Raw genomic sequence first — 10,254 nt, forward strand, 5'->3', positions numbered from 1 at the left:
GGATGCCACTCCAACATTAACCTAGAAAGGCAGCTAGCAAAACCATGGGATCTAATGGCTCTGGCACATACAGCCTTTGCGTCCCTTCCCACTAACATTAAGAGTTCGGCCCTACTACGGGACACCATTATCACATGGAAAGTATTGCGTAAGCATTAAGGTCTTCCATATCGCATTTCAAAACACATGCCTATATGGAAGCATCCAGATTTGTTGGCGGGAAGGCATAGTCAGCTACTCCAGAGATGGAGAGAGAGAGGGATAGCGACTCTAGGAGACATGTTCCAGGAACAGGAAGGGAGATGGCTGACCCTACAGGAAATACAGACAAAGTACAATTTCGAACATCCCCAACATCTACAATATTATCAAATATTATCTTCATGCAAAGCGAAACTGGCGGACATATCCGACGAGATCCACCCCAACCTGTTTGACTCATGGTTCCTAGGCACACACCACAGGTCCATATCGCAACTGTATAACACCCTAAAGCCAGTACTATTAAAGGTGACACCAGCTCAGGCATTTATGAAATGGGAAAAGCTATTTGGCTTGCCTAATATTGCCAAACATGTGGAAATGGGGTTGGTGGATCTCAGAAAACACATAACAAACGAGAAATGGAGAGAAACCCTCTTAAAAATCCTCCATCATGCCATATATGCGTTCACACTGCCCCCTTCCATAAATAAACCAGATAGAAAGACTTCATGCCCGAGGTGTGGATCACCTTGCACAGACATGTACCATGGGTTTTGGGCATGCACCAAAATACAGCCATTCTGGAAAGAAATGGCATCTTTAATGCAACAAATAAGCAGATTTAAGGGGCTCCTAGGGCCAATGGAAGTTTTTTTACATGTCCAGCATGGTGGAGGGTCAGATGACACAGAAGTAACCCACTTGCCCCCCATTACACATGCGGCATTGATGGTGGCAAAACGATGCATACTCCAGAAATGGTTGGTACCAGATATCCCGCAATCAAGTGAGGTTGTACAGGGGATGAAAAACCTATTCTATTTAGATAGAATGGATGTTATGAAACACAAGGATGCACAAGGGGGGAAATTTTTTGGGAAATGGAAACTGTTCATAACAGAGCATTTCTCGGGGGAGGAGGTATGCAAAATGATCGATCCATTCACGGGATCGCCTTGGTACCTGATAGAGGATCTCAAGGGCACCTTAGGAGTGTTGAGAACACGTAGAACATAATATCTGTAACTTTGAAATGATATTTAGGCTAACTCGGTTAGGAATGTAGCTTCATGTGGCTCCAGTTTAGGTTATTCATGTTTATACTTATATTAGAAAAGTTTTATATGCATTGTTTCTCAGGGATATTCATTGTTAACGCTGTACACCAAATGTTATGGAAATTCTTGTAATGACCCTCAGTAACTGTCATATAATGATGTAAACAACTATGAGCTTAGTGTCAATGTGGGAATGTGATTTTCATACCATCAGCAAGAGGTGATTTTATTCCTGTAACAGTTTATTGCATATTATGTTATGTGAAAAATCTTCAGAAAATCAATAAAAATATGTTTAAAAAAAAATAAAAAAAATAAGAGTGATATGTGCCTCTAGAGCTTGATCAGGAAGTTTTGCGCCTGCTAAAAGTGAATTACAAAGGGAGGTGAATGGTGCTATTAGTAAGTCTTTAAATTGTTTATAATCATTTATAGTGTAACCATCTGGGCCTGGACTTTTACCTGAGGGGATGGAGTGAAGGACTTGTAGAAGTTCTGAAGGGGAAAAGGGGGCAAGCAGGTCTTGGGCATCGGTGTCAGATATGCGCGGAATATCTATGGAATCTAAGAAGGAGTGGATAGCTTTTTTGGTGGAGGCAGGAGAGGGAACGGGGATGTTAGAGTCTGCAAGATTGTAGAGATTCAAGTAGAATTTCTGAAAGGCATTAGCGATTGAGTTTGTATCTGTGACAAAATTGCCCGGGGATTGTGCAATACGGCGAATAAATGCCTTATCTTGATGAGTTTTAAGGAGAGCGGACATAGTCTTGTTGCCCTTGTCTCCATGAGTGTCAAATTTAAAGCGTGAAATTTGAAGCAGTTTGGCCGATTTAACGTTAAGAAGATCCTTAACTTTATTACGCAAAGAGTATAATTCGTCTTTAGTAGATTCTGCTTGGGTACGTTTATGAAGGTTTTCTAGTGAGGAGATTTGAGAGAAAAGAGCATTTAAAAGTGCCGATCTCTGTTTTTTAACGTATGTACATAGAGAAATAAACTCTCCCCGTAAAACCGATTTATGGGCCTCCCAGGTGATAGCAGGTGAGACATCTGGTGTAATATTAGTGTCAAAGTAGTTCTGTATGTGCATCCGTATAGAAGATTGATGAGAAGGATCTGCAAGCAGGGTGTCGTTGATCCTCCAGCACCATTGGCCTTTAGGAACGTCTGCTAGTGTTAGGTTAATATGGGTAGGTGCATGATCCGAGAGTAGAATATTTCCTATGTCTGAATGGAGTAAAAATGGGACATGAGATTGAGATATAAAGATATAATCTAACCTGTGGTAAGTATGGTGCATGTGAGAAAAATAGGTATAATCCCTATCAGATGGATGCAACAGTCTCCAAGCATCTGACAGGTTTAAGGCGTTAAAAACTCTACGAAGTTTGGCAGTATGTCTATATGAAGTGGAAGATTTCCCAGTAGTATCTAATAATGGATCTAAAAGAACATTGAGGTCAACTCCAACCACCAAAACACCTTCAGCAAATTGTTTAAACAGCTGTAAGGTCTGAACTATCCACGTAGTCTGCTTTAAATTAGGAGCATATAGATTTGCAATTGTATAAAGAGTATTGCCTAGGAGGCATTTGATAAATAAATAGCGACCTTCTGGGTCAACCACATCAGCTATCTATTTGAAAGGTACACTCTTGTGAAAAAGTATACTCACTCCTCTACGTGAAGATGAATAGGTGCTATGTTAAACGTTCGGAAAAACATTCTTCCGTAAATTTGGAATTTTGTTGTGTCTAATATGTGTCTCTTGTAATAGAGCGATTTTTGCTTTATCTGTAAGAATTTGATGTAAAATTTGGTTTCTTTTCCGTGGAGAGTTCAGACCTCTGACATTAAATGAAGTAATCTTTAGGTCCGACATAAATTTAGATTAGATGAAGGAGCAAATCGACATACATAACCACAAGTAAAATGGAGAAGACCACCTATTATCTGTAAGAAGGGGAGATCGGTAGGAAAGGAGGGGAGGAAAGGCATGGGGAGGGAAGGGTATAAACATAGAAACAAAAAGGTTGCTAGCAACCATAAGGACAGCAATAGCTCGTAGGGACGATAAGTCATATAAGTATGGAAGCATGTCCTTATCCACAGGAGGAAATCTTGAGGTACAGAAAAATCCTGTAGGACCGAATACACATTAGACATATACCAACAAGTAATCCTTACACTGAAAAACATACCAGAACATATGGTAAAAAAGGTTACACATCAAAGGTATATATAAACTCAGATCACAGTATGAGAAAAAACATTATCTCCTCACAAATATAAAATGGTAATCTAGGAAGAGACATTGTGGGAGATCTGTATGTTACTCACAACGCTTCTTCCACAGACCTAGTGGAGAAGCAGGTAGGTCAGGGAACCATCAGGTAACTTCCGAGAAGACAGTCAGGTGTCCAACTGTCTAGCACGAGTATGAGCCTTCTTGGCTTTAGGTGAAGTGGTTTTTGAGGTTTGATTCAAAAACGAAGGACCAGGTAAAGGAGGTAAGTCCATCACAGTAGACGGAAGCCACGACGGGATGTCCATAGGTGGAATGTTCAACTTCTCCCAAGCAGCTACAAGATCCGCAGGTTTTTTAATGATGATTTGGTGGCCGTCTTTAGATATAGCAATACCAAACGGAAAGAGCCATCTAAATTGCAATTTTTTTCTCCCGCAAGACATCCAGTAAGGGTTTAAGCACTCTTCTTTTTGCTAAAGTTGAAGTAGCAATATCTTGAAAAATTTGAAATGTAGAAGCTTCATAGGTCAAAGCATTCCTATTTCTCGCAGCTCTCAATATGGCAGCAGTGTCTGTATAACTAAGCAAATTGCATACTATATCCCTTGGAGGATCGTTGGGGCGAGGCTTGGCCCGCAATGCCCTGTGGATACGCTCGATCGTAATGGATTTGGCCGCATCTGGGCCTATGAGGTCCAGTTATCTGTTTATTGTGAAGTTCCGAGCCCTGGAACGTTCATGCATTGCCATGTCCTGAGTATGTCTACCACAACTCATGAACCTGCGTTGTGCGGTTCGCCCAGAAAAACCTCGTCACGACGGCTATATTTTAGGCTCATTTACAATAGATTCCAAAAAATCAGTGTAAATAGTAAACGTTAATTAATAAATGTATAGTCCTGCCTAGAAAAACGTTAAAAGTAGTTTTATTCGTATAGTATTAAAAATAGGGCACTAAATGCCAAAAGTATTGTGTAGGCGTAGGCACACAGATCCACGGTCCCTGATAAATGTCAGGAAACAGGTGATATTGAAAAACCTTTCAATCGATATGACACAAGACAGGGGTAGCAGTAATACTCCTCAACCACTTGCCATAGCGATGCAAAGGTAAACAAGCCTCCTTGAAATGTCCTGTATGCACATAGAAACAGACGTGCCACACTCTGGACATGCACAGGGGACCTACACAAATATAGATGTGGTCTGGTTACCACAGTAAAGCAACGTCCCAATGCGTTTCTGCGTTTCTGCAGCACTGTAACTACAGGGCAGCATCCTCAGGGGTTAAATTCGCTTATTATTAATGAACTGCCGAACAGCACATTTTCTGCTGTTTGTTTTGTATTCTCCGGCGTGCACTGAGACACTGATAACTGGTCATCAGTTATCAGTGTCTCAGTGCAGGCCGGAGAATACAAAACAAACAGCAGAAAATGTGCTGTTCGGCAGTTCATTAATAATAAGCAAATTTAACCCATGAGGACGCTGCCCTGTAGTTACAGGGCTGCAGAAACGCGTTGGGGCGTTGCTTTACTGTGGTAACCAGACCACATCTATATTTGCTTAGGTCCCCTGTGCATGTCCAGAGTTTGGCACGTCTGTTTCTATGTGCATACAGACATTTCAAGGAGGCTTGTTTACCTTTGCATCGCTATGGCAAGGGGTTGAGGAGTACTACTGCTACCCGTGTCTTGTGTCATATCGATTGAAAGGTTTTTCAATATCACCTGTTTCCTGACATTTATCAGGGACCGTGGATCTGTGTGCCTATGCCTACACTCAGTACTTTTGGCATTTAGTGCCCTATTTTTAATACTTTACGAATAAAACTACTTTTAGCGTTTTTCTAGGCAGGACTATTCATCTACAATAAAGAAACAATATCTAATAAAGAAACAATATCTGAGAAACCAATCGTCCAAAAGCCGTAACATTTTATATACTCGTAGCCTTTGACACTCTTACCTACACCCTAAAAAATCAGGGCACCCAAACAAACGTAAAATTGTTGAGCGAACAAATCTCTGTGCTCAATAATTTATTGCTGTCAACCCCAGTAGTTTTTTTTTTTTCAAATATATTTTTTATTCAAAGTCAGAACAGTTACAGTTATAATATACATGTCACACATACAATAATTTGTACATCATATAACAATGTGTTCTAACTCCAAAATATTTTTTTTCATTTTACTTGTCATCATCAAGTTACAAGGCAATGAATAAAGCAAAACAAAGCCAAACATCCCCTTCCCTCCCCCCCATTCTCCTCCATCTCGGTGAGCAGTTTCTTAACTAGCCAGTAGCATGCCTAGCGTGCCCTGGATACTCTATGAACTATACCATGATGTGTGTTGAAATGTGCGCATGAACACCCCTATGTCCATTGTGGAATAATGTTTTTCGATAAATATACGCCAAGTTTTAAAAAATTGTTCTGTAGACCTTTCTTTATGTCTTTCTAGGTCCGTTTTATCATATCCCAATAAAGTTTTAAGAGTAGTCACAACCTCCGCAATTTCCGGGACCGATGCCTGTAACCAGTGACGCAAGATGCACTTCTTGATGGCCAATAATGCCATATGGATTCCTTTCCGGGCTATTAGTGGTGGTCTCCCCCATCTGGATCCAAGGGGATATAGTGAAACAGCACTGCCTGTGGACTTGCATGCACCTCTTCCCCCCAGGTGTCTTTAATAAATTGTAGAGCAAGGTTCCAAAATGCCCAAATTTGTGGGCATAACCACATCCCATAAAGTAGATTAGCTTTGTGTAGGTCACATTTAGGACAACTACGCAGATAGTGTGCTGGAGCGTCCCTATAGGATAAATTAAAGGCATATGTCGCCCTGTGCATAAGCCGGAAGAGCATCTCACGCCACTGTTCATTTACCATGACCTTCCTCACCCTCTCCCACCCTTCCCGAATTTTGCTGGAGAGTTCTGGATCCTCCAGCTCCACTTCCCAGGTCCGAAAGCAGGAGGTGCTAAAAGAGTCAAGGTGGACATTCCGAAGCTTACCATATAAACTTGCAAGGCTTCTACTCCTATCGCCCTGCGGCACCATCCCATCAAATGCTCCCCGCATCTCCACTACATCAATATTGCGGACTTTGGTTTTACATAACTCTGTTACTTAAGCATATTGCAGATACTGATTATCCCTCAAATTATACTTGCTAGAGAACTCCTGCCACGTAAACCATCTTCCCTCTTCAACATTCATGAGTTGGCCCAGGACATTGATCCCCTCAGATCTCCACTGCGAAAATAATTTATTCTGGCTCCCCTGTGGGAACATGGGGTTATCCCATAATGGCCAGAATTTAGAATGCCCATACGGAAGGCCAAAAAGCTTCCGCACCACCTTCCAGGCGCCTATTGTATCCCATAGCAGCAGACTTGACTTAACATTAATAGGCAGCTGAGCATAGGGCAGGTGTAACAGTGCCATCAACTAATCCGATCCAGCCAAAGCCTGTTCCAGCTGGACATTGGAGTACAGATTAGTGTTATGCAGCCAATCACCTACGTGTCTACAGATGGCCGCTAAATTGTAATATCGAATAAGTGGTAACTGTATGCCACCATCAACTTTGGGCAGTGCAAATTTTTTATATGCAATCCTAGGTCTTTTCTTCTGCCACAAGAATTGTAGAAATGCTGTCTGTAATTTTTGACTATCTAGGTGCTTGATCAATATGGGTATGGTTTGCATTGGATATAGCAAACGAGCAAAGCTTATCATTTTTAAAAGAGAAGCTCTCCCGAACAATGACAACGGCAGTGACGCCCATCGATTTAGTTCCTTAAGAATTTTTTCAAACAAGGTGAATAATTTATTTTATAGAGGGAAGAGGGAAATTTGCCTATTTTAATCCCCAGGTATGTGATATAAGATCTGGCTATTTCCACCGTACCCTGCAAGGGTGGTCTTGCCCCTGATTCCTTCAAGTAGAGTAATTGACTCTTTTGCGCATTGACTTTATAGCCTGAGAATGATCCAAAGTACCGTAGCTTCTCCAGCACCCCCCCCCCCCCCCAAATGATCCCCAGGCGATCTCAGAAATAGCAAGAGATCATCAGCAAAGCATGTCAGCTTAATCTCCTGACTACCAACCATTATCCCTTCAAAATCACTGGGGGACAAAAGATGTCTCGCCAGTGGTTCCAAAGCCAAATCGAACAGCAATGGAGACAGAGGGCAGCCCTGTCTTGTTCCCTTCTGTAAATGGATCGGTGCTGAAAGAAAACCTGTGGTGAACACCCTAGCTAGAGGTTCTGAATATAACGCTTCCAGGTAATTCCTAAACAAGCCCTGTATCCCAAATCTGTCTAGAACTAACCCCAGCCAATCCCAGTGTACATTATCAAAGGCCTTTTCGGCGTCTAATGTTAAAAGTGCTGGCGACTCGTATCCCTCCATGTTAGTAGTCTTTATTGCGTCTTGTACCGCCAGAACCGTGCGTATATTTTTGACCGCCGATCTCCCTTTAACAAAACCCACCTGGTGTGACCCAATCAGATCCTGGAGAAACAGGGCCAACCTGTCGGCCAATATCTTCGAAAATATTTTAACATCCTGATTTATCAAAGAGATTGGGCGATAGGAGCCCGGGTTAGTCGGATCTTTCCCTTCCTTGTACAATACCTTGATATAAGCTACATTGCCCGATTTCAGGAATTCCTTACTTAAAAGCATATGATTATACACCGGCAATAAAATGGGTGTAACCTCCTCCCTCATAATCTTGTAAAAGTCACTAGAAAACCCGTCTGGTCCTGGCGCTTTATTATTTGTCAATGATTTAATGGTTGACATTATCTCTTCTTCCGTGATCAAAGCATTTAACAATTCTCTATCAGAGTCTGAGAGAGATGGTATCGTTAAAGAGTCCAGAAACTCCCTCCCCTCAGTCCTCCCCGATGTATCCTGTGTATATAGCGCAGTGTAGTAATCTCCCAGTATATCATTGACGACCTTTGGATCTTTCTGTATTTCCCCGTTCCCATATTCAACCCCCCTATGTGAGTCGGGCGAAATTGCCCTTTTGCCATTTTGGCCAACAGGGTTCCTGTTTTATTACCATACCTAAAGAAATGCGCAGCTGTTTGCTCTCTCTGGAATCTTTCCTTTCGATCTAGCCACATTTCAAACTCTGCCTTAGCAGTAAGCCATTCATCCCTAAGGAAGGAAGGATGGTAGGATCCAGCGCTGGGTGGCGTTTAAAATGGAAAGAATTTCCAAGTTTAATGTTATCGATTAAAAGGAAGTCCAGTTCTGTGATGTCCCAGGTGTGTGGGTAGTGAAGGGATGGTGTCCTCTAGGCCTACGCGTTTCGGACGACTGCCGCGTCCTTAAACTTGGCTGTCTTAAATACATCCCTAAGCGCTAATGTGGAGTTTACCGAGTACGCTGTATATTTCATGCGAAGATTTCTACTAGACTCGTTATAAAGCTTGTTGGTTTTTCGTTTAAGCGACACCACAAAATAAATGATCCTCCCCCTCTGCACTGCCTTGGCTGTGTCCCAAAACAAGTGGCTGTCCTCCCTATGGGCTTGATTTTCCTGGCTATATTCTAATAACCAGCCCTTCAAACATGCCTGTAAGGATTTATCAGTTGCCAAGTAAGAAGGAAATTTCCACAGGATATCCGATCCCCTTTTAAATGTATCCGCCAAGATCAGAGAAACCGGTGAATGGTCTGAAATCACCAAGTCCTCTATTCGAGCACTAAGGATCCCAGGGAGAAGCCACAAAGTAGCCAATACGCAACCATGCGGTATGCGCATGGGAAAAGTGAGTGAATTCTCTACCTAATGGGAATTGTGTTCTCCATACATCTACCATGCCTGTGGAGGCCAGTCATGTGGCCAAGACTTTATCGTGCGTTCTTGCAACCAGTACCCTACCATCTCCCCTTCGCCTGTCCTCCGTTGTGCATAAAACTGAGTTAAGGTCCCCTCCCAAAAGAATCTGAGGTTCTTTATCGGCTAAAAGTTTACCTTCCAGAAATTGAAAAAAGACCCGATTGTTGTCATTCGGTGCATATATACAGTACAAGCTCATTCTCCCCATTGCGCCATCTAAGATCACATGTAAATATCTGCCCCCTCCATCCTGCTCAGAAGTAACCACAGAACAATAAATTTTTTTGTGTATGAGGAGTAAGACGCCTGCCTTGCCATTGACTGCTGGAGAACCCACTACAGTGCCCACCCATAGCTTGCGCATTCTCTGGAAATCACGTTCCAGCAGATGGTTTTCCTGCAAAATTGCTATATCCGCTTTCAACTTTTTCAGGTGGCGAAGGACCATCATGCGCTTATGTGGGGACTGCAGTCCCTTCACATTCCATGTTATTACTTTAGGCATCTCACAGCAATAGCAAAGCAAACCTCATCCACCGAGACAGTTTTCCCCCCTCCTCCCCCCTCCCTAAACATAAAACAAGATTGAAACCCCAACAACAGATCATTACTCGTTTCAGACTTCTCTTTTTTCGCACATTTTAGCGTGGAATCTCTGCACATTCCACCACTAGAAACCCCTTGGTATACCATGAACCCCCTGTATATCAGGAAAGTATCGACAAAACCGTACACTCCCACCCGACTCCATGCAGAAATTCCCTCAAGCCTCACTTCAGCTGCGCAATCCCCTACCAATAATATTAGTAAGCATCATCTCCGATGCATCGATAGGTATAACAATTGTGCCTCAAACATTGTGAAACTTA

Source organism: Rhinoderma darwinii, chromosome 3, assembly GCF_050947455.1.
Source record: "Rhinoderma darwinii isolate aRhiDar2 chromosome 3, aRhiDar2.hap1, whole genome shotgun sequence".
NCBI classification, from domain to species: domain Eukaryota; kingdom Metazoa; phylum Chordata; class Amphibia; order Anura; family Rhinodermatidae; genus Rhinoderma; species Rhinoderma darwinii.